This window comes from Ceratotherium simum, chromosome 9 (assembly GCF_057802395.1).
Source record: "Ceratotherium simum simum isolate JZ-2026a chromosome 9, ASM5780239v1, whole genome shotgun sequence".
NCBI lineage: Eukaryota > Metazoa > Chordata > Mammalia > Perissodactyla > Rhinocerotidae > Ceratotherium > Ceratotherium simum.
This window is the reverse complement of record NC_141908.1, coordinates 7,940,656-7,967,292: the sequence shown is the minus strand read 5'-3', so window position 1 is coordinate 7,967,292 and position 26,637 is coordinate 7,940,656.

The following is a 26,637-nucleotide window of genomic DNA, read 5'->3' as shown; positions in this document are numbered from 1 at the left end:
TACATCTGTATAGGGCACTTACCATGAATAAAGCTTGCAGGACTGGCAGTTGCTCTGGGTGAGTCAATGAGTGGGTGGTGAGTGAATATGAAGGCTTAGGACATTATTATATACTATTGCAGACTTTATAAACACTATATACTTAGGCTACACTGAATTTATTAAAAAAACCAAACTTTTCTTTCTTTGCTAATAAATTAACCTTAGCTTACTGTAACATTTTTACTTTATAAACTTTTAATTGTTTTTAAAATTTTTGACTCTCTTGTAATAACACATAGTTTAAAATACAAACACATTGTACAGTTGTACAAAATATTTTCTTTATTTATATCCTTATTTTATAAGCTTTTTTCTATTTTTAAAATTTTTGTTTTTATTTACTTTTTAAACTTTTTTGTTAAAAACTAAAACACAAGCACACACATTAGCCTCAGTCACATACTAATAAATTAACCTTAGCTTACTGTCTCCACCACAGCCTTGTTGATTTTTGCAACCTTTTCATCCTTGGCAAATCTTTTGAGGTCATGGATGAACCTCTTGGGTGTCTTCTTCCAGATGCCATTCATACACTCCTTGGTGACATCATCCCAAGCCCAAGCAAAGTTCTTGATGCAGTCACAGATGTTGTAATCCTTCCAGAATTGCATCAGCATCTTCTCAGTGTCTTCCTCAGTTGCAGCAATAGCCTGGGCAGAGGTCCTTCTCAGGTGTAGTCCTTAAAAGCTGCTATAACCCCTTGATCCATTGTTTGGATCAGAGATGGTGTTTGGAGGGAGAAACAGTGCTTTGATATTGGGATGAAGGTCACCAATAAAAGGAAGATGTCTAGGAGCATTAACAACAACAAGCAAAATCTTGAAAGGTATGTTATTCTCCAAACAACTTTTCCATTTTGCTGGCATAGCAAGTTAGGAGGACATCTTGGAAGAGGAGGTGAGTCATCCATGCCTTCTTATTGCTCCTGGAGTACACTGGCAGTGTGTGCTTGTTGATATTCTTGAAGGCCCTGGGGTTCTCACTGTGTCAGATGACAAAGGGTTTCAATTTGTAGCCTGAAACTTTACCCCCAAGCAAGACTGTTATCCTGTCCTTAAAATCTTGAAACCTGACATTGACTTGGCCTCCTTATGGATGAAAGTCCTTTTAGGTGTCCATTTTCAGAATAGGGAGGTTTCATCCACATTGCATATTTGCTCTGGCAAGTAATTTTCCTCCATAATCAGCTTATCTAGAGTTTCCAAAAGTTCTTCAGCTGCGTTCCCATCAGCGCTTGCAGACTCACCACTCACTTTCACATTATATAATGAATAAAGATTCATGAATCATTTAAACCACCAGAGCTAGCAGTACATTCAACATTGTCATGGAGTCCAGACTTTTCTTTTGACGTTGCAAACAAACTTTTTGCTTTGGCCATGATTGTCGTGGTGCTGAGAGGAATACACTTCTGTGTCTGGGCTTCAATCCAGGTCATTAGAAGTTTCTCCATGTCTGATATAGGCCCTTCTTGAATTTTTGTTAGTCTCATTGCCTTCAATGAAGCAGATCCTTTAACAGCTTCTGTCACTTTGTTTTTGTTCTTCAAGATTGTAGCTATGGTGGAATGGGACATGCCTGACTGGAGAGCAATAACCGTCACTGATTTTTCACCTTTGTAGTTCTTACTTTTAATTTTGTTTCCAGGTCAGTCACTCAACATGGCCTTTTACTGGCAACATTAGCAGTGAATTTTGTAAGCTTAAGGGCCATGGTGAACAAAACAACATGAGATTAAATCAAGCACAAGAGAAAATGATGTAATCAAGAAATGCAGTAAATATGAGAGGTATGAGGCTGCTGCTGGTATAATATAGCATATGATTTTGCAGTAAACTTTTTTTATAAATAGAAAGAGTACGTTCTAAAAAAATAATAAAAGACATAGTATAGTAAATATATCAACGAGTAACATAGTCATTTATTATCATTATCACGCAGTATGTATGGTACGTAATTGCTTTTGCTATACTTTTTTATGATGGGCAGTGCAGTAGGTTTGTTTACATCAGCATCACCACAAACACATGAGTAATGCATTGCACTATGACATTATGATGGCTACAACATCATTAGGTCATAGAAATTTTTCAGCTTCATTATAATCTTATGGGACAACCATCATATATGCAGCCTGTTGTTGACTGAAACGTCATTACGTGGTACATGACTGTGTATGTGGTTGCTTTTGAATGTCCTAGTCCTTAAATGTCTGACTCTCAAAAGAAGAAAAAGAAAAACGAAAGGGAGGAAGGAACTGGCTGTTTAAATCCTCTGGAAGTTGCTTCAACCAGAGGGGGAGGGGCTTGCAACAATAGCAGTGAGAGTTGCAACAATGGCTGCTCCTCTCTGTGTCTGCACCTCTGTAAGCGTAAGTAGTGATCAGCAATTAGAACATAGATCCCCAATATTTGTAGGACAGGGGCCTTTGTGCCAGACTGGTTCCCACAAGCTCTGTGCAATCTGCTTCTGGAACACATGCACAGCTGCCTGCACGGACCTGGGAGATGGGCGATGAATAGCTGCTATAGACCTAAGAGATGAAATTGATCAAAATTAGCCACAATTTACCATCTAAATATTCTCCTGGAAGTTGCAAGCCTTAATAGACCCTAGAATTCCAAAATAGTTACATCAGACAGCTTCTACCCATGCAATTGTTGTTTAGGTGGGGAGATGGATTCCAGGTAGTGGATTCTACTCCACTATCTTCACTCTACCTCCACTTGTTAGCCCTCTGAAGGAATTAAATTTTGAATTTCTGTATCAGTATTTTACACATCATTTCACTTTTTGTGTGTGTGTGTGAGGAAGATTGGCCCTAAGCTAACGTCTGTGCCAATCTTCCTTTATTTTGTATGAGGGATGCTGCCACAGTATGGCTTGATGAGTGGTGTGTAGGTCTGAGTGTGGGATCCGACCCTGTGAACCCCAGGCCACTGAAGCAGAGTGCACGAACTTAACCACTGTGCCACTGGGCCAGCCCCCTCATTTCACTTTATTATTATTTCAATTATTTTATTATTTCAATATTTTATTATTATCTGTTTTTTGTATTGTACTTAATTTGGCTTGTTGTCATTTTTCTAGGTTCTGGAGGAAATGCTTCAGTTATATAATTTTCTTATTTTTCCAATTAATATTTCTTAATTATAAGTGGTATTTAAAATTACAAATTCTATCATGTGTGCTATTAATACAGCTGTTTTCAAACTTGTTGAGCCAGTTTATTTTGGATTTGTCTTGTAAACAACGTATTCCTGATTCTGTTTTCTATTACAAAACCTGGCAGTTTCTATATTAGGGATTGGAGGACAAAGGTTTTAATCCAGTCACTTTTATTGTGATTATAGCATGTTTGTATTTATTCCAGACACCTTATTGTATAATGTATATGCAATAGGCTTTAATACTCATATCTTGTTATTTTTCCTTTGCTGTTCTTTTCTCCTTTCCTGACATTTTTCAGAGTGATAATATTATGTTTTGTTTTACAATGTTTCTTGCAATTATTTTATTTTATTTTTTTGAAAGACTTTTTTAGAGAAGTTTTAGGTGTATAACAGAATTGAGAGGAAGGTACAGAGATTTCCCACATACCTCCTGTTGCAACACGTGCATAGCCTCCCCTATTATCAACTTCATTCACCAGAATTATATATTTTTTACCAAGGGTAAACCTACACTGACATACCATATTCATCCTAAGTCCATAGTTTACATTAGGGTTCACCCTTTATATTGTTCATTCTATGGAATTAGACAAATGTATAATGACATGTATCCATCATTACAATATCATACAGAGTATTTTCACTGACCTCAAAATCCTCTGTGCTCTGCCTATTTATCTCTACCCCTCACTTCTGTCAACCACTGATATTTTTATTGTCTCCATAGTTTTGCCTTTTCTAGAAGGTCATATGTTTGGAATCATATAGTGTGTAGCCTTCTCAGATTGGCTTCTTTCACTTATTAATACACATTTAAGGCTTCTCCATGTCTTTTCATGGCTTCATAGCGCATTTCTTTTCAGCACTGAATAACATTCCACTGCCCAGATGGACCACAGCTTATCTATCCACTTACCTACTGAAGGACATCTTTGTTGCTTCCAAGTTTTGGCAATTATGTAGAAAGCTGCCATAAAAATCTGTGTGCAAGTTTTTCTGCGGATATAAATTTTCGACTTCTTTGGGTAAATACCAAGGAGTATGACTGCTGGATTGCATAGTGAAAGTATGTTTAGTTTTGTAAGAAATAACCTAACTGTTTTCCAAAGTTTTTGTATATCCACCAACAATTTATGAGAGTTTCTGTTGTTCGACATCCTCACCAGAATTTGGTGTTGTCAATACTTTGGATTTTGGTCATTCTAATAGGGGTGTAGTAGTATCTAATTGTTGTTTTAACTTGAATTTCCCCGATGACATATGATGTGGAGCATCTTGCAATTATTTTAAAATTATATATTACATTTATCATCTTCTGCTATCACAATTAAGTTGCTAATTTCTATTTTTAAGCAAGCATTTTTATCACCTTTTAAGTCAAACAATATCTAAAAACTACTCACAACAAAGCAACCCCTTGGAAGGCTTCCTACTACCCCTTTCCCACCATCTGCAATGTAGAGATCATCTGTAATTTTTAGTTCCAAGTAGCTATTAATTTTCATTTTTTGTATTATGTGTCAACAGTTTTTTGACTTATTACTATTATTTAGTGATATTGTTTTTCACAATTCTTTATTTTACAACTATCTTTTTCCTAAATATATCATTTAATTTTTATATTTTTTTAGAAAAGCCCTCTGTAGTGGCAATATTTCTGAATCTGTGTATGCCTGAAAATATTTTTTGTCCTTTTTTGCTGCTTATAATTTCTATAAATTCACATACTTTAAAATAAATGCTCAGGATTTAGTGTTATTAATCAACAATTAATCAACCAATCTTATACTAGTTTATTTGAAATAACATTTTCTTTTTCTCATTTCTTTTTTCTACAATTTGAAGATAATTTTTCTTTACCTTTTCAGTTCTAAAATTTTGTCACTTTACGCCTAAATATTCAATTTGTCATTGATTCTTCCTTGAATTTTGTTAATATCTTTATTCTGCCCTGGGAATTTTTGTCATTATTTGTTTGTTTACTTTTCTCCCTTATTCTCTCTTTTCTCTTGGTCTGGAATTACTATTAGATATATTTTGGAACTTTTTGGTTTTTGTGCTTCTTCTCTTCATGATCCTTGATCTCCAGGAACTGTCTTCCAGGAATATAGAAGCCATCTGCTCTCTGCCGGCACACTAATTCAGCTGTGCTAATCCTGTTACTGACTACATCCTGGCACCTTTGCAAAAATCAGTTTCACATTTTAAATTTCTCAATTCTTTATTTTTTATGGTATAAAAACCAGTTTTTGTTTTGTTTTGTTTTGTTTTTGATGAGGAATATTGGCCCTGGGCTAACATCTGTGCCCATCTTCCACCATTTTGTATGTGGGATGTGGCCACAACATGGCTTGATGAGCAGTGTGTAGGTCTGCGCCCAGGATTCGAACCTGCTAACCCTGGACCACCGAAGCAGAGCACATGAACTTGATCACTACGTCACTGGGCCAGCCCCAAAAACCAGTTATTGGTTGTTTTTGTTTGGATATCATGTTCTCTCTACTCTCTCTGAAAATATTTATTGCAATTACTTTAAAATACTCTTTGCTCTTTTAGTCATATTTTTCTTTTTGTTCAACTTATTTTTCATGGTATTTGTTCCCCTTGGGTAGTTTTTGAAGAAAATCAAATCCTGTGCTTGGATATATTTATTTCACCTCTCTTTAGAGTCCAAATTCATGACCAGATGAATGTGTTCTGTTGATTATACAATAAAACTCAATATGTAGCACCTTTGCATGAGAAGGAGTTGATGGTGTTTATTTGGAGTCAGCATGGAAGACAATATTAGGAAACTTCATTGGAAATTGTTCAGGAAATGCGTAAAAGGCATTTAGATGCATAAATGGAAGAATTAATTTTCCTGGAAACAAATTGAACTCTTAGGTTTACGCTATACATTGATTGAAGTATAGGAAATGAAAAGAGAGCTAGTTGGAGGTAATATTTGGAACTTCTGTAAATTTTGTAATTATTCAGTCATTATTGATATTTCAGGATGTTTGGGGAACACTTTATGGCTTTCAAATTAAGCCCTCACTACATAAAGATTACTACACAAAGAATCAGAATTGAAAACATATTTTATACTTTGGTTATAAACTTGTCAGGCACGAAGAGAAAGTTAATACAGAAAAGTGTTTTCCCTGAGAAAGATATCAGGCACAGCTATGTCCCAGCATGTGTGGACAGCCTAGAGAAGAAAATTCTCTAGAGAAATAGGACTCCAGAGAACTTTCTAAATTTGATTTTTGACCCCTTCTTTCAGCAGATCAACACTAACCCGCTCACACTTTTTGCCTGGAGCAACTCTCACAGAGCCCAGCATTTTTCTTACCAGAGGCAGGAGGACAATGTCAGGACAGGGTCAAGCTTGAAAGGCCAAGGGCGTGATTCCCAATAGTTCCACCTACTGCATTTCTTTGAGTTATGCCTCCTCCTGCAGCCCTAGGAAGTAAATAAGTTCAACCAAGGGAAGCAGCTCTTGAAAAAGTGCAGTCCTTCTAGTGGAGGCACTAGAAAGTACCCTAAGGGATATGAGTAACAGCATAATAATATAAAATGAACAAAATAAATGTCCTTAAAAATAAGGGAAAATATTATCCACATTTATCATGAACATACAGTCTTGAGAAATAACCATTTGTGCATACTGTGTGGATTTGTCAGCTGTCACCTAATAATGCTGCTTCAAACAGCTTAACTCAGTGCTTGTCATGACAATTTTTATTTTTATTGCTTGTGTGTCTGTGGCTCAACTGGAGTTGACTTCAGATCTGCTTTACATCTCTCCACATTCTCTTTGAAGCTACAGCTTCCCTGGGCATGGTGTTAAAAATCATTGAAGTGCAAGGAATAACCCAAACGTGCACATACATATAATGCTTTGATTATGTCATGCTCACAAACATTGCACTGTGAAAGCAAGTTAAGGAATGGAGAAGAAAAATCTGTTCACCATGAAGTCATGTCAAAGGCTTGAATATAATTCTTTTAAAGGAAGAAGTAAAGAATTGAGGCACTGATTTAATTTACTATTGTCTACACACTTGATCAAAATTATTTGTGTCATTTTGACATACAGCATGCCTTCACTCCTTCCATAAGACAGCCTAAAGTTTCATCTATTCGTGGCATCAGGCCTGAAGCCCAGGAGTTTGGGATCTACATTACATCCTGATACAGCTCCTCTAGATTTGGAGACCCAGGAGCTCAAAAGACTAGGACGCCTCCTCTAACCAGTCACTTTCCTCCTTACTAAAACCACAACACATAGGATGTAAAAGAAACTAGGTAATTGTACCACTAGGTGTGATAATATGGTAGTTGAAGTAATAAACTCAGTGGAAGGATAGAAGAACCAAATGGATAAATTCAAGGTGTGAACGGTGAGCTTGAATATCACTTTACGGAACTCTCCTGAAGGCACCAGGAAGGAATAAAGAGATAGAAAGAGAGCAACATTGAGACAAGGAATATAGAATTAAAAGTGCCAACATCCATAAAATAGGGTGTTCAAATGCTGAGAAAAAAATAAATGGAAGGGAGGAAGTATTTTAAAGATATACGTACTGAGAATTTTACAACTGTTAAAAAATATAGAACCTCATTTGACAGAGATTATAGAGCACCAAACAGGTCAGAACTAAGATTCATACTTAATACATTATATTTAAATTTTGAAAGACTAAATACTAATGAACAATGCTAATATGTCCTATGAATGGAAGCAGTGTATCTGTAAGGAATACAATTCAGATCGAGTTAACCTTAGAGTCCTCAAAAGAATTACTGAATGCCAAAAGACAATCAAGTAATACTTTCAAAGAGATGGGATGAGGACTTCAAATCTGGAATTTCAGATCATGCTAAATTATTATTTTAAAGTGAAATAAATTAAGGTCATAGACACTTGAGAAAGTTTATCACAAAATGATTTACTGTGAAAGCTCTTAAAGGGGAAGCAGTCCGGGAACAAGAGGAAAAAAAAAATACAAGAGAAAACAAAATTGAGGTGGCAAATAATTTATTAAATTTATTGTATACATTTTTAAAATGAGACTTGTTTCCGGGTATATCTATACATGTTAAAACATCAAATGATACACTTAATTAAGGGCAGTTTGTAGCATGACATTTACACCTCAGTAAACCTATAAAAATTGTATGGCTATCATAATCTAAGCAAAAACTGGCTGAAGACCACAGGGCAATAAGGTTGGGTAGAGAAGTCAAGAAAGAGGTAACTTTATAGGGATGGGGAAGATATAAACAATATAGAATTCAATAAAATTGTGAAAGGAAAAATAAATTGTGGATTTAGTTCATTAGTAAAACCAACAGAAAAATGAAAATAAAACAAATCAGTAGAAGAAAATTTGATATGTACACTAGGATATAGGAAAAGAAGGGAAAGAAAAAATATATATTAAAGTAAAATAAAGAGTAAACAGATTAAAATGACAAATTTAAATCATAATACTAGATATTTACAATAAATATAAATGACAGAGATATAACAGGATTCAGCAGAAGGGCTTCAGAGTGGGACTGGTCTCCCACAGAGCTCCATGAACACCTGCTGCCACTGAGCATTTGTGGCAATGAGTCCTAGTAGACTGTTCAGGTGGCAGATCAGGCAGTCTGCCTGGCGTACAGCTGCAGTCAGTAGGCTGGCATCTCTGCCTGGTCACATCTGGGGAGGTGCTGGTGTGCACACTGAGCTGACAGTGCAGACTGAGGCTGAGTTGCCGGCACACCACACTGCAATAATCCCCTAGAGCCATGCCCTAGAGCCTGGTGGTGTGTTTTGCTGGGGTTCTGTATCACTTCACATGCAAGTCAATAGGGCAATCCACATCTGCTGCTGTTTCTGTCTCTGAAATCCCATGAAATGTGGTTCAAGACCTGGGCATTACACCCTGCTTGACCCAGGGACATCTCTAATAGAAATCTGTAAGGTAAAGGAATAAAAAAAAGGGAATTTGCCTTTCAGTAAGATGATGAACTGGGGATTTGGATGGTCCTTTACTCCTGAAAAACCTACATATGCTGGATAAATGACCACAACTGTGGTCTTAAGTGCACCGTTGGCCTCATAAGAAGGTACGATACATCTCTAAGGGTTGGGGGGAATATAATGAAGAGTAAGCTGAAACTTAAGAGGTAGGTGAGCGTGAATCAGAGCAAAATGCTATCCTGCGGACCTACTGTGGGAGCTGAACCAGATTGTTTGTTAGAGGAATTAAGATCATAAACACATATAGGAAGTAGTCCAGGAAGAAGAGAAAAAAGTCTAGGAGAAAAAAAATTCAGGTGGTAAAAAATTTACTATTTTTATTAATTTTTATTATTTTTGTCCCATCCACATTGGATAGATGTGGTTATACTTTCTTTTACCTTTGTCGCCTCCATGAAGAAGACATGCCCCAGCTAGCTTGCTGTTCCAAAGAGGAAGAGAGATACATGGAACAAACCTGGATTCAATCTGTAGCTTGGAACTAAGCCCAGCAGACCCAGCCTAGATCAACTTCTTCCTCTGCTCAATCTTGCCTTCCTTGTTTTTCTATAGGTGTATCTTTTAAGACCATGCCCCCAATAAATTGTCTTCATCTAATTCTCTGAGAGTCTAGATCAGCCAACTCAAAAACACGATTATTGCTTCAAGCTACTGAGTTTTGGAGTGGTTCGTTACATAGCGTTATTGTGGCACTTGCTAACCAATACATTATTTTAAAAGATTCTGTAGTTGTAGTTTCCCTGGTAGAAAATGGGCACCCAAGATTTGATTTAAGAATAACCACCAGGGCTGGCCTGGTGGCGTAGTGGTTAAGTGCTTAGGCAGCCCAGGGTTCGCTGGTTCCGATCCTGGGTGCAGAACTACTCACCACTCATCAAACCATGCTGAAGCAGCGTCCCACATAGAGGAACTAGAAGGACCTACAGCTAGCATATGCAACTATGTACTGGGGCTTTGGGGAGAAAAAAGAAAAAGAGGAAGATTGGCAACAGAGGTTAGCTCAGGGCCAGTCTTCCTCAAAAAAAAACCAAAAAAACAAAAAAAGAATAACCACCATCTTTTCTCAAGAGCCAAGGTTCAATTTTGCCTAAACTATGAGTTGTAGAGACATGCCTCTCAGTTTGGGAGGAAGAAAGAAAGAAATGTCAACTGGTATGAGTAAAACAGGAAGTGCAGCAGAAAGGGAGCCTCAAGAAGGGTGCTAAGCGTATCAGTGTGTAGTGAGAATACAAATGTTATGGACTGCATATTTTGTCCTCCTAAAATTCATATGTTGAAGCCCTAACCCCCAGTGTGGCTGTGTTTAGCCATGTGGCCACTCATGAAGCAACTAAGGTTAAATGAGGTCATCTGGGTGGGGTGCTGATCTGATAGAATTAGAGTCCTTATAAGAGGAGACACCAGAGAGCTTGCTTTTCTCTCCTCCAGTGCAAGAACCAAGGAAAGGCCATGTGAACACACAGGCAGAAAGAGACTATCTGTAGCTAGAATGAGAGCTCTCACTAGAAACTGAATGGCTAGACCCTTGATCTTGGACTCCGGGCCTCCAGACTGAGAAAATACATTTCTATTGTTTTAACCACACACTGTGTGGTATTTTGTTATGGCAGCCCATGAAGACTAATACAATGGTCCACCAAACCCATCTCACAGCTACTGAAAATATTGCTGCTGCAGGCTCACAGACTCTCGCTGGATCTTACCTTCCACCACAGAGAATTGCTCCATGCAAGAATATGCCTTTTCCCAGGGTGTGGTTCACAGCCAATGGCTAGCTGATATGGGGGATCAGAGACCCCCATTATAAGTGTATTAATAGATCAGCCCTCTGCCCAATCTTGTCTTCATCACTTTCCTGCAGGTTTATCTCACAAGAACACTTCCCAATAAATTTTCTACACCCAATTCTCTGTCTCAGTCTGTGTACAGATAACCCAATCAAAGGCAGGTTGTACCTTCTCATTAAATATAGGAAGCTGACTACTGAGCTATCCAAAGGCAAGGGCTCATCTCATGTTTAGCTTACACTGGTATAAAGGAAAACACTTGAGCCTTGCAAGACTGATGCCTCAGAAGAAATGAAGTAGGTGCCTGAGACAGCAAGTGAGATGGGATGGGTTTATAAGACACGGAACCATTTACTAGGCAACCCAGGGATGACTGGGTAAATTAACATGGTAAAATACAAGGGTTCTTTCAGTAACAGTAGATGAGCACTTAGAGCATTTAGTTGTCATAAAGAAAATTATGATTTCAAAAGCCAGTGAATTCTGACACATATACGATATCTTTATTTTTATATATGCATTTAGCAAAATTGGGATTATTCTGTATATTAAATTTTATGTACTGTTTTATTTCAGTTTTTAAAAATTTTTTAGGTCATAAAATAATTTTCAGAAGCATGACTTTTGATGATTGCATGCTTTCATATACTAGATATACACCATAATTTATTTACCCATTTCTGTATTTTTGGACATTTATATTATTTTCTCATTTTATTTGCTATTATAAATAACATTGAGATGACTATCATTACACATAAATCTTAATGTGTATTTCTGATTATTTTCTGGTGATAAATCTGTAGAAGTGGGATTGCTGAGTCAAAAGGAAGACTATTTTGAAAGCTTTTAATTTATATTGCAGAACTGTGATCCATAAGTGTAAAATATGCACTTCTTCCAGCCTTTCAATCAGTGTATGTTTATTGAGTCACAAAATGTAATGGGAACTCTATCTAGATGTTGGAGGAAGAAAAGGCAGGTCGGGTCTCACTCTCAGGTTTCTTATATTCCAGCAGGAAGACAACTATAACTAATAGCAAAAATGAGATAATACTAGGTAGTGATAAGTTCTATGAAGAAAATAAAGCAGGCAGTGGAACAGAGAATAAAAGAATTGGTGAGATGGTCAGAAAACTCTTAAAGGAAGTGACTTTGAAAGACCTGAATGACACCTGGGAGCTAGCCATGCAAAGAAATAATTGTCTGTCTACTCATAGCACTACCAAAAATTACTCATTAAAAAAAAATCTTTGGATATTTTATGTGGAAGTGAGATTACTATGTTAATTTTATCCTTTTATTATTCTGGAGAACTTTTCTTTTCAAATGCTTATTGGTCATTTGTATTGCTTTCCTTATGATTGTCCTACCATGTTTTGTCAATTTATTTATCTATTAGCCTTTTAGTGGTTTTCTCACTAATCTTCAAGGACTCCTCATATATTGAATATAATAACCCTTCAAATGTCAGTGTTTGCTGCAAATATTAGTTCCCAGTTTTCCATTTGTCCTTTTCTTTTGTTTTTACTATTTCTATAGAACTCTTCTTTCTCTCCAAATTTTTACATAGTCAATCTGTTCATCTTTTCCTTTGTGATTTTCCATTTGCAACGAGCTTTAAAAATGACTTTCAAATGATCACTTTTGTAATTTAGAAGTGAAAGTTTTCCTAGACTGATAGAAGTTAAATTTGAACCTAGATATCTCTGATCCCCAAAGCCTCTTTTCTTTCCTTTCTACCACACTACTTTAAAAATGAGCTGGCATATATAAGGCAGCCTGTGATTTTAGTTTTTTAACATGTCCTTTATAACCAGCCAGCTGGTTGTTTTGTCAATATCTAGAAAAAGTGGAATACAAGAAAAAATAAACTCCAGTGTCTTTGGATTTTGAGATTTGGGGCAAGACACCATTTGACCCCAATTAGTACAACCCAAGAAGTAAGGAGAGCCTCAGTAGAAGGAAGAGGAAAGCGAGTGGTCCTAAGCACCCCCAAATGGTATCAAATTTCAAGTTCCGTGATCAGGAGATAGAGATAAAAATGCTATGAAGAAATAGAGTCAGAGAAATATCAAGTGGAAGGCCTGGAGCTGAAACAACAAAAAATATAGTTCGGTGCTTGATTTTCACTGAGACGTAGGCTTAAGGGGTTGGCTAGGACCAGGGACTTGGTGGTGTCTGTCTATGTCAGGGCAGAAACAGCCCCGAGAGTGGTCTGCTGAGTCCTTTCATTCAGTGGAATTAAAGAATATGCATACTGCAATACAACACAGCATGAACACAACATAATATAAATACATCTATAACCATAGAGAATATGCACACTACAACACAACATAATATAAAAACATATATATAACTATGTGCAGTTTCATGTATGAGTCTTCATTAGATTATCAACTGTAACAGGAACTGTTTAAAGTATTTTCATTTTCTCTCTTCTGGTATGCCCCAAACAAAACAGGTTTATAGAGAAAATGTATCATTTTCTTGGAAAGTAGGGACAGTCTATCAGATGTAAGCCTTCTTTCCTGCTCTGATAAGAACATGGAACATACGTTGCTATTGACTCTTCTTCCCTATATTTTTTTGTTACTTTTTATTTCATATTCTGCAGTTGTACTTCATAGACTTCAGCATCAGGTTATATCCAAGTACATCTTAAACTTCAAATCGTTACACTTCCTCTGGAATCTTCTCTCAACTCCCTTTCCCGTCCTTGTAATTTATATGTACCCTCCAGGTTTTCACCTCATAAAAGGGTAAAGAAAAAAGAAACACCTTTTGTTTTCATAGTGTAAGAAGTGGAGCTCCCAGTGGTTCTTCTGCCAGCATGGCAATTGACAAGAGCTGGGCAGCCTGTGTAAAACAAGACACAAAAGAATCAAGACTCGCCCTCAAATGTTGTATCTGATGCTCTAACAATTTTTACCCAGGAAAGCGTGGCATTGTGTGAGTCTTTTGCACCAGCAACACTATTGTTACCATCGAGGTTAGCATCTCCACCACCACTGAATGCTCTGCCTCATTCCCCTTGTGAATAATGGCACATAGCATGATCTACTTGTTCTATAAAGCCTGGAATAACATACCTGGGGCTCATACTTTAGCAGTAAAATATAAATGTCTCTCTTTTCTGATATTCTTGTTTTCATGCAGCAATAAAGGAAGAGGAAGGAATGAAGATACATGTAAAAACATAAAAGTAATTCTAATTCATGAGAACATCTATCATTTACAGGCAGGTGGAATGTAAATGGTACAGGTTTTGGAGACTTGCAACCCCAAATGAAACCACAGCTCTACAAATGAGTCACTGTGGCACTTTATCTGACCTTCCTGTGCCTCTGTTTCCTCCTCTGTAAAATGCACAAAAGGTTTTTATAAAATTGGTTCATTTTATGCATATACCGCTTCTAGAGTAATCCCTAGCCTACAGTAGTTGCTCATTAAAAAAGTAATAATAATAGCAAAAATTTTAGATTTTCCATTCGATAAGTGAGTTTATAAGTACCTACTTTTATGATAATTAAATGTTTCTCTTTGAAATAATCTGAAAAATAAATCCTAATGTTCTGGTATATTCTTTTTGTTCCTATCCATGATCCTTTTGAACAGTGAGAGGACAATATTTTCTAGGAAGAATCTGTGTTTTGACAACTACACATTTGCTTGATAATGTTTTCTGAAATAAGTAACTAGTAATGGTTTTAGCTATATTGTAGGTACTCACTAAAATGCCTTTTTGTGTCTATATTTTTCAAACATAGAATAAACTATTACAAAAGTGCTCAATTATAGCATGTAACCCTGTCTTACTAATTACACCAAATCACAAGTCAGTTTCAGCCTCTTTTCCAGAGGTTGTAAATAAAATCTCAAATCGACTGACATATTTCTCATCAAGACAAAGACATGGAGCCAATTAGTGAAAGTAAGTTCATCTAGTGAGGTCTAAAGAGACCTGGGCCCTAGTTTAGATTGTGTCTACTTTCATCAATAAGAAAAAATATTAAACTTTTTTAGATCTCACTGTCCTCAGTTGTCAAATGCAGATAATGACATTGATCTTGCCAATGCACAGGGTCATTATGAGGGTCACCTGGTACAATGGCTGGAAATGTGCTGTAACAAAGAGATGGAAATGAAGTACAGAATCAGACTTTCTTAATATAACTTGCTGTCACCCAAAGCTTTTGCTCTGGGTTGTCTCAGGTTGTACAACTCAAGGTGAAGGCCCAGAATTCAAACAATTGAACAGAGGAAATATCTGGGAACTAAAAAACATAGAACAGGCTGGTCTAGGGTGAAAAACAGATGAGAAGTAAGGAGACAAGTCCATAGTAAGAAAGTAGATTAAACACAGAAAGATCCCAAGGCTCTAGTATTGCTGAGCATAACTGGTTGGGTGTTCCCTGGAGCACAAAGTTTTGAAGGGCCCATTGTGTTTAAACAGCGAAGGTTGGGCAGAAGCAGTTGGACTGGCTTCTCTGGAGGCACTATCAATGGACCTCCCATCTCATCCTTGGATCTCTTTACCCAGACACACAGCCTTGGCACTTCAGAAGGGTGTAGGAGAGAAGGCACACGTGCCCATGAGTTTCCACCCTTTGATACACAGCAGAGTGTTATTTGGCTTCCAAGAAACAAGGTTTAGTAGAGTATTTCAGGGGAGACATGAGCAAGTAAGAAAATAAGTGTTTTGTCTCTGAGGTAAATATGATCTGAGGCATTAGTTGACATCCTATTAAAGAAATATCAAAGAGAAAAATCCAGCTTTATCTATTGGACTCATCACTTGGCTCTTTCAGAAAATAAATTTTCTAAACTTAATGTCTAAATGAAAATGAGGATACCATACTAGTCAAGGTTCGCTAAAGAGGGACAGAGACAGAGACAGAGACAGAGAGGGAGAGAGATTTTAAAGAATTTGCTTCCAAGACTGTGAAGGCTGACAAGTCTGAAATCCGTAGGGCAAGCTGGCAGGCTGGAAACTCAGGTAAGCCCTGATGATGTAGTCTTTTTTTTTTTTTTTTTTATAATTTTATTTTTCCCCCAAAGCCCCAGTAGATAGTTGCATGTCACAGTTGCACGTCCTTCTAGTTGCTGTATGTGGGACGCGGCCTCAGCATGGCCGGAGAAGTGGTGCATCGGTGCGCACCCGGGATCCGAACCGGGGCCGCCAGCAGCGGAGCGTGCGCACTTAACTGCTAAGCCACAGGGCCAGCCCTGATGATGTAGTCTCGAGTCTGAAGTTCGTAAGGGATACCAGCAGGCTGGAAACTCAGGCCAGGTTTCTAAACTACAGTCTTGAGGCAGAATTACTTTGAGAAACCTCAGTCTTTGTGCTTAAAGCCTCCAACTGATTGGATGAGGCCTACTCACATCATTGAGAGTAATCTGCTTTACTAGAGTTCAACTGGTTATAAATGTTAATCACATCCACAAATACCTTCACACAACATCTAGAGTAGTATTTGACCAAACAACTGGGCACCATTACTTAGCCAGGTTGGCACATGCAGTTAACTATCACAGATCCTTACCTCATGGGGTAAATGTCATAATATATAGAACATTTAGTGAGGGGGTTGACAAAATTTCCTTTGTCAGCATTTGATTTGGGTGACTGGTGGAAGTGAAGAATATTGAAGGAGATACATTTCAGATATATCAAATGGAATCTAAATTCTTTTCCACTTGGCTAGATATGTATATGTTAATATTACTTTATGTTAAAGAAATTGGTGTGGTTTGTGTCAAGAAAACCAGAGAAAACAATGTTATGTGTGGAAAAGAGCACAGGATTTGGGTGCCAGACCCAAGCTTGAATCTAAATTATGCTCTGTGTCACTTTGGACAAGCTGCTCTCATCCTCAGTTTCCTTATCTGCAAAATGGATCTAATAATATCATTTCCTAGAGTTTTGGGGATATTTGAAACACCTAGAACATGGAGTTTCTCAGAAAATAGTTTACTATATAAATATTTTTTTTTCTTCTCTTTTCATTCTTTTTAGCTTGCTGAGTAGAAGTTCATTTTTCCATCTGAGAATGAAACTATAAAATTCTATAACTTTGGCCATTTATGATTATTAAACTCAGGCCAATCCCATACTGAATTTAAAGCTTTTGTCTCCTTCATCATTGGCTGTAACCAAGGGTGAGAAGGCTTGGAGTGGAGGTTGGGCGTGGCTTGTTCCTTCACTTCTCCTTGTCATCTCTCTTCTGGACCTTGTGTGAAGAGGTATAATGAGACTGTAATGTTCATATGTAACTAGGCAGTGCTGACATGATGCAGAACTGCTCCTGGCCTTCCCCTCATGTCTGTGGGGCATCTCTAGACGTGGCAGGATTTGTATGGAGTATTTGGTTTTCTTGGAGAGGTATCCAGATTTTCCCGGCCTCTATCTCACTGAAGACTACCTTTTTTTCCATTGAGGTATAATTAACATACAACATTGTATTAGTTTCATGTGTACAGCACAATAATGTAACATTTATATACACAAAGTGATCACCACAATAAGTCTAATTAACATCCATCACCATACATAGTTATGGAATTTTTTTTTCTTGTGATGAGAACTTTTAAGGTTTACTTTCTTCGCAGCTTTCAAATATGCAATACAGTATTATTAACTATAGTTGCCATGCTGTACATTACATTCGCATGACTTATTTATTTCATAGCTGGAAGTTTGTACCTTTTGACTCCCTTCACCCATTTCACCCACTCCCACCCCTACCTCTGGCAACCACCAGTTTGTTTTCCGAATCTGTGAACTTGTTTACTTTTTATTTTTTTTAGATTCCACATATAAGTGAGATCATACAGTGTTTATCTTTCTCTGTCTTATTTCACTTAACATAATGCCCTCAAGGTCCATCCGTGTTGTCACAAATGGCAAGATTTAATTCTTTTTTATGGCTGAATAAAATTCCCTTGTGTATATATATATATATACCACATTTTCTTTATCCATTCATCCCCCGATGGGCACTTAGCTTGTTTCTATATCTTGGCTATTGCAAATAGTGCTGCAGTGAACATGGGGATACATATATGTTTCAAGTTAGTATTTTTGTTTTTTCAGACAAATACCCAGAAGGGGAATTACTGGATCATATGGTAGTCCTATTTTCAATTTTTTGAGGAACTTCTATATTGTTTTCCATAGTGGCTGCACCAATTTACATTCCCACTAACAGTGCACAAGTGTCACCTTTTCTACACATCCTCACCAACACTTGTTATTTCTTGTCTTTTTGATAATAGCCAATTCTAACAGGTGTGAGGTGATATGTCATTGTTGTTTGGATTTGCATTTCCCTGATGATTAGTAATTTTGAGCATCTTTTCACGTATCTGTCGGCCATCTGTATGTCTTCTTTGGAAAAATGTCTATTCATATCCTTTGGCCATTTTTTAATTGGATTTTTCTTTTTTGCTATAGAGTTGTATGAATTCTTTATATATTTTGGATATTACCCCTTATCAGATATATGATTTGCAAATATTTTCTCCCATTCAGTAAGTTGTCTTTTCATTTGTGATTTCCTTGGCTGTGCAGAAGCTTTTCAGTTTGATGTTGTCCCACTAGAAGACTACTTTTAGAGGGGCATGTGTGTCCCTTCATTAGCTACCCCTATCAAGAATCTACACCTCCAAGATCTTCTCTTCAGAAGAAGCCACTGGGGCTACTGTAGTCCTCTTCCTTCTATGTCTTCTGGGGCCTTGTGGATCTGGGATGAGGAGCAGCACACTTTTTCCTACTGGTTAGGGCTACTCTTATATATAAACCTCCCATGTTCAGATATCATCCTAACTAGCAAGAACCAAGCAGTCTTCTTTGTTTACATTCCTGAGGGCACATCCATCCAGCTCCTCAAGAACTCTCTCACAATGCAGTGTTCTCAGGAAGCATTAGGACAGCCCTGCAGATTTGTGATACTGTGAACATCATCTGGCGAGTGAAATGCCAATCTCTCTTTCTTGCAGACATACCCGACCTCTGAGGGTAATTTGCTTAGAGCTCCACTGCCCACCATCTCTTGGCTTTAGGGATGTGATGGTGAGGGGGATCACAGTGTAAAGAGAAAGTAATTTCTCTTGTACCATGATGTTTTTATTCCCTACAAGACTGAAGATGTTCTAAAAAAATGACTCTCTGTTTCTCCTCTGTCTCTCCTCAGTCATCCATTATATATTCTGGGTTGACAAATTATCTAGTGGTGATTGTTCCAGAAATATTTACATTCTATCTTTGTAATTGTTGGGGGCTATATCTGACCTCATTTATTAGTGGCTGTCTTTTGAATATAGGCCTTAATTGCCAATTACAGAGCAAGTGGAAAAATTCACTCTGCATCCTGTTACAGTAGCTATTATTATTATCGCAGGAACAGTAGCTCCTTTGTTCACACCAAACTCATAGCCCTCTGTTTTTCTCCTTTATGACTATTGTATAATGTATAGTTTCTGGATGGTGGCATGTTGGGGCATAAAATACTGTAACTTTCTCCTACATAGATTTCCACTAGGGGCTCCTTTACAATAATTTTATGTTTTTAAAAATAGCTCCATACCTTCTTCAAGATCTCGTTTCCTATTTCAGAAAGAGTTATTGGTCTTCCTCATGCTGAGAAAAATAACATTCAAAGAACAGAATATAGCATGTTCCCCAGGGCTTGCTTTCTACAGGGTTACTGTGGGGAAGACCAACCAAGGCATTTCAACAAAGTTGTGTCCTTTTTCTGCAAATCCTGGCAACGTCTCCCTTTAGACTCCATCTTCCGACATTTGCTGTCCAATTCACAGTTTAATTAACTATCTTTCAGGAAAACCCAGAACCAACAAAATTCTGTGTAAACTGGAAGAACTCCATTCTTATGAGGTAAAATATCATGCTGCATTGCCCTGGGGCCGTAGATTCTGGCTTAGCTAAACACAACTGCAGGTATCCCAGTTAGTACCTTGAAAGGACTGACAGTGAAGGCTTTGGAATAGACCTGTGGTGAGCGAACTAAGCTGTATCTACCTGATACCAAATAGAACATTAGGATGCCCTTGGCAGGGTCATAATCTCCCCTCCTCTCCAAACCAACATTCTATTAAGTTGGAAACAGAAAAACTAGATTTTCAATTAATCTAAATGGAACCCATCTTTACTTATGTTTATTACTCATATGCAAGATGTCCTCTCTTCAACTTTTTCAGGCTCCCCCAAAACAAAACTACACTTGTCTAGGAGCATTAGGGAGAAATGCAGAGCTTACTGAAGATTCTGTGGGTGAGATAGAGAAGATGAGTTCTCATGGCCCAGCATTGAGCTTTGAAGTAGCAATATCCCTTCCTCTCTGCATCACAGTTGCTAAGTCTCTGTTTTCTCTCTTTCCTTTTTTGCACTCAGGTTTCCTGGCTCTTGACGACTTTTCTGACTTCTCTTTCTCTTCACTCCTTTCCACAGGCTTCTCAATTTCTCTCTTAGAGCCAGTTCACTTTGCCCCTGCTTTTTTATTTTGTGTTCTGCATTTATTACTTAATGTTTTTCTCAAGAGTGGAAAATGCTTTTGTTTTTGAGGATTTTGTTTGTGCTCACTAAAGGAAAGGTGATCTGGTTGCTAGGATTCTCCCTTCTCTGAAAGCAATGGGTTATAGCAAATGACAACTTGCTCCTGCTCCGTGCTAATATTCAAAGTAAGAGATTTATTATGTCTACTCAATGGGAGATAAAATGATTTATAATTTACCATTTGTTTGAATTATGTGCACCATAATTCAATTAACTGGCACCATATTTCCTATTTATTCCACTGATATTTTAGTACCCCTTGGAGATTGATGCCTCCAGCAGATGCCCAGATGACCAGCCCATTAATATGTGTCTCGGTGACCCCGACCCTGAGCTCTCCCAAGCCTAAGCTTTCATACACACACAATACGAAGAGAAAATAAAACTGAGATTTGAACACTACAGAATTTTATTTTCAATTTTTTTGTTGTAGTAAAATACACACAACATAAAGTTTACAATTTTGAACAATTTTTCAGTATAGTTCAGTGGTATTAAACACATTCATAATGTGAAAACATCACCACCATCCAGCTCCACAAATCTTTTCACCTTGCAAAACTGAAGCTCTAGTGATTTTGAACATCCCCCCATGTGTCCGTTGGCCATCCGAATCACTAACTATCAGGGAGATGCAGGTCGAAACTGCAATGGGATATCGCCTCGCGCCCGTCAGAATGGCTAAAATTAACAAGACGGGAAGCGGCATGTGTTGGAGAGGATGTGGAGAGAAGGGAACTCTCATACACTGCTGGTGGGAGTGCAAGCTGGTGCAGCCACTATGGAGGGCAGTGTGGAGATTCCTCAAAAAATCGAGCATAGAACTACCATGTGATCCAGCTGTTCCACTGTTGGGTATTTATCCAAAGAACTTGAAAACACCAATGCGTAAAGGTACCTGCACCCCTGTGTTCATTGCGGCGTTGTTCACGGTGGCCAGGACTTGGAGGCAACCTAAGTGCCCATCAAGGGACGAATGGAGGAAGAAGCTGTGGTATATATACACAATGGAATACTACTCAGCCATAAGAAACGATGAAATCCAGCCATTTGTGACAACATGAATGGACATTGAGGGTATAATGCAAAGTGAAATAAGTCAGAGGGAGAAGGTCAAATACCGTATGATTTCCTTCATTAAGTAGTAGATAATAACAACAATAAACAAACACATAGGGACAGAGATTGGATTGGTGGTTACCAGAGGGGAAGGGGGGAGGGAGGACGGTGAAAGGGATAATTCGGTACATGTGTGTGGTGATGGGTTGTAATTAGTATTTTGGTGGTGAACATGACGTAATCTATGCAGAAATAGAAGTACAATGATGTACACCTGAAATTTTTACAATGTCATAAACCAATGTTACTGTAATAAACAAAAAATTAACAAAAAAATAAACACAAAAAACCAAAAAAAAAAAAAAAAACTGAAGCTCTGTACCCATTAAACAATAATTCTCCATTCCTCCCTTGTCTCACCCTGACAACCACCATTCTACTTTTTGTCTCTACAATTTTGACTACTCTGAGTACCTCTTACATGTGGAATCATACAGTATTTGTTCTTTTGTGACTGGCTTATTGCACTTAGTATAATACTCTCAAGTTTCATCCATATTGTAGCATATTGCAGAATTTCCTTCCTTTTAAAAGCTGAATAATATTCCATTGTATGTATATGCCACATTTTGTTTATCCATTCATCCATCCATGGTCACTTGAGTTGCTTCCACGTTTTAGCTATTGTGAATAATGCTGCTATGAACAAGAGTGTACAAATATCTTTTTGAGACCTTGATTTCAATTCCTTGGGGTATACACCCAGAAGCAGAATTGCTGAATCATATGATAATTGTATTTTTAACTTTTTGGGGAATTACCATACTGTTTTCCACAAAGGCAGTACCATTTTACATTCCCATCAACAGTGCACAAAGTTCTGATTTCTCCAAATTCTCACTAACATTTGTCATTTTCTTTCTTTTTTTTAATATTATCCATCCTAATGGGTGTGAGGTGATATCTCATTGTAGCTTTGATTGGCATTTCACTAAAGATTAGTGATACTGAGCATCTTTCTGTGTGCTTATTGGACATTTGTATAAATTCTTTGGAGAAAAAGCTATTCAAGTCCTTTGCCCATTTTTGAGTAAAGTTGTTTGTTCTTTATTGTTGAATTTTAGGAGTTCTCTATATATTCTGGATGTGCATATATATATATATATATATATATATATATACACACACACACACCACATACAGTCATGCACCACATAACAATGTTTATGTCAATGATACACTGCATATATGAAGGTGGTCCCATAAGATTTGTACCATATAACCTATCTGTGTAGTAGGCTATGCTATCTAGGTTTGCTTAAGTACAATTTATCTTGTTTGTACAATGACAAAATTGCCGAATGATGTATTTTTCAGAACATATACCTGTCATTAAGCGATGCATGACTGTATATATATGAGATATCCAGTTGTTAAATATTTTCTCCCATATTTTCTCCCGTTCTGTAGGTTACCTTTTTATTCTATTGATAGAGTTTTTTCTGAACAAAATTTTTAAATTTTCATGAAGTCCAATTTGTTTAATTTTTATTTTGTTACCTGTGTCTTTGGTGTTATATCCAAGAAATCATTGCCAAATCCAATGTCATGAAGTTTTTGTCCTGTGTTTTCTTCTAAGAGTTTTATGGTTTTCGGTCTTACATGTAGGTCTTTCATCCATTTTGAATTAATTTTTGTGTATGGTGTTATTGTAAGGGTCCAATTTCATTCTTTTGCATGTGGCTATCCAGTCTTCCCAGTACCATTTGTTGAAAAGACTGCCCTTTTCTCTGTCGACTGATCTTGGCGCCCTTATCAAAAATCATTTGACCATACAGGTAAAGGTTCATTTCTGGGCTGTCTATTCTATTCCATTGGTCTATATGTCTGTCTTTTGCCAGTATCGCATTGTTTTAATTACTGTAGCTTTATAGGTAGATTTGAAATCAGAAAGCGTGAGTCCTGCAGGTTTGTTCTTTTTCAAGATTGTCTTGGCTATTCAGAGTCCCTTGAGATTCCACATGAATTTCAGAACCAGTTTTTGTATTTCTGCAAACAACATCATTGGGATTTTGATAGAGATTGCATTGAATCTTTGAATCACTTTGCATTGTACTGGCATTTCAACAATACTAAGTCTTCCAATCCATGAATATGGGATATGTTTCCATTTATTTATGTCTTCTTTCATTTCTTTCAGCAATGTTTTGAAGTTTTTATTTTACAAATCTTTCACCTCCTTGGTTAAGTTAATTCCTAAATATTTTATTCTTTTTGATGCTGTCATAAATGGAATTATTTTTTCAGTTTTCTTTTCATACTGTTCATTGTTTCTGTATAGAAATGCAACCGATTTTTGTGTGTTGACTTTGGATCCTGCTACTTTGTTGAATTCATTTTATTAGTTCTAACAGGTTTTTTTGTGGAATCTTTAAGGTTTTCTACAGAAAGGGTCACATCATCCTCAAACAGAGATAATTTTACTTTTTCTTTTCTAATTTGAATGTCTTTTATTTCTTTTTCTTTCCTCATTGCTCTGGCTAGAGCTTTTAGTACTATGTTCAATATAAGTGGTGAAAGCAGGCAGCCTTGCCTTGTTAAATCAAAAAAGGTTACAAGAGATGAAGAACTATATATTAATAAAACATTCACTACAGCAAAAATATATAACAGTTAAAAACATTTATGCACCTAATGACAGACCATCAAAATATATGAAGCAAAAACTGACACAATTGAAGGGAAAAATAGACAGTTCTATAATAATAATTGGAGACTTCAATGCCCCACTCTCAATAATGAATAGAACAACTAGACAGAAGATAGCTAAGTAAATGAAGGACTAACCAATACAATAAACCAGCTAGATGTAACAGACATATACAGAATACTCTACCCAACGAGAAGAGGATACACATTCTTCTCAATTGCAGCTGGGATATTTTCCAGGATAGACCATATGTTAGCCTCCAAATTGTCTCTATATATTTAAAAGGATAGATATCATACAAAGTATCTTTTCCAACCACATCAGTATAAAGTTAGAAATCAATAACAGAAGGAAAACTGGAAATTTACGTACTTATGGAAATTAAGAAACACACTCTTTAAAAACTAGTGAATCAAAAAAAATTACAAGAGAAATTAGAAAATACTTAGAGATGAATGCAAATGAAGCACAACATACGAAAACTTATAAGACCCAGTGAAAGCTGTGCTAAGGGACATATTTATAGCTATAAAGGCTTACATTAAAAAACAAAGATTTCAAATTACAACCTAACTTTACAACTTAAGAAACTAGAAAAAGAACAAAGTAAACCCAAAGCTAGCAAAAGGAAAAAAGTAATAAAAATTAGAGCAGACATAAACAAAATAAAGAATAGAAAAACAATAGAGAAAATATGTAAAACAAAAGTTGTTTCTCCAAAAAGATCAACAAAATTGACAAACTTGTAGATAGATGGATTCGGAAAAAAAGACAGAAGACTTAAATTACTAAAATCAGAGATGACAGTAGGTACATTATTACCAATTCTACAAAAATAAAAAAGATTGTAAGACAGTACTATGAACAGTAGTACACCAACAAATTGGATAACATATAAAATGGACAAATTCATAGAAACACAAAACCTACTGAGACTAGATTATGAAGAAATAGAAAATCTGAATAGTCTTATAACTAATAGGGAGATTGAATTGGTAATCAAAAATCTCTTGACAAAGAAAAACTCTGGTCCCAATGACTTCACTGATGAATTTAATGAAATATTTAAAGAAGAACTCATACCAATCCTTCTCAAATTTTTCCCAAACCTTGACGAAGAAGAAACACTTCCTAACTCATTCTTTGAGGCCTGCATTTATACTAAAGCCAGACAAAGACACTACAAGAGAAGAAAACTACAAACCAACAACTTTTATGAACATTGATGCAAAAATCTTCAACACACTTCCAGGAAATCAAATTCAGCAGCATATTGAAAGGATTATACACCATGACAAAGAGGGATTAATTCCTGGAATACAAGAATGTTTCAACATATGAAAATTGATCAACGTAATACACCACATTAACAGAATGAAGAAAAAAAAACATATGGTCATCTCAACTGATGAAGAAAAGCATTTGACAAAATTCAATACTCTTTCATGAAAAAACTCTCAAAAATCTAGTAATGGAAGCAAACTGTTTGAAGATAATAAAAGCCCTATGTGAAAAACCCACAGTGAACATCATACTCAATAGTGAAAGACTGAAAACTTCTCCTCTAAGATCAGGCACAAGGCAAGAATGTCTGCTTTCATCACTTCTATTCAACATAGTACCAAAAGCTCTAGCCAGAGCAATTAGGGAAGAAAAAGAAATAAGGCGTCCAAATGAGAAAAGAAAAAGTAAAATTATCTCTGCTTGCAGATGATATGACCCTTCCTATAGAAAATCTTAAAGATTCCACAAAAAAAAAAAAAAAAACTGTTAGAACTAGCAAAATGAATTCAACAAAGTAGCAATTGTTTTCTAGGTGAAAAGACAGATTCCTCATGTTTCCTACTCTGCTATGTCTCCAGAATTCCAAACACTACAGAATTTTTAGACCACTTTGTGCGCATGATATTTGCTCTGAGTCTTGTTCTTTTCCACGTTTACTTGGTTCTTAGTCTTGGTTTTATATCACTGTGGTCCTAAAGTTCTTCCTCAGATTTCATGAAATAATTTAGCTTCCTGGTTTGGGACCCAACAACCCCTTTAGACTTTCAGTATAGAACATGAGGGCAGAAATCCTGGATTGAAATCTTAGGTCAGCCACTTGCTCACTATGTGATCTTGACAGATTCACTTGGCATCTCAGAGTTTCATTCTTCTTATCAATAAAATTGATTTAGCTTAGAGAGGTTTGTTGTAAAGATTAAACTAGAAAAGCAGTTAAATTTCTTTACCACAGTATAATAAACTTCATTATATACAGTATACTGGAC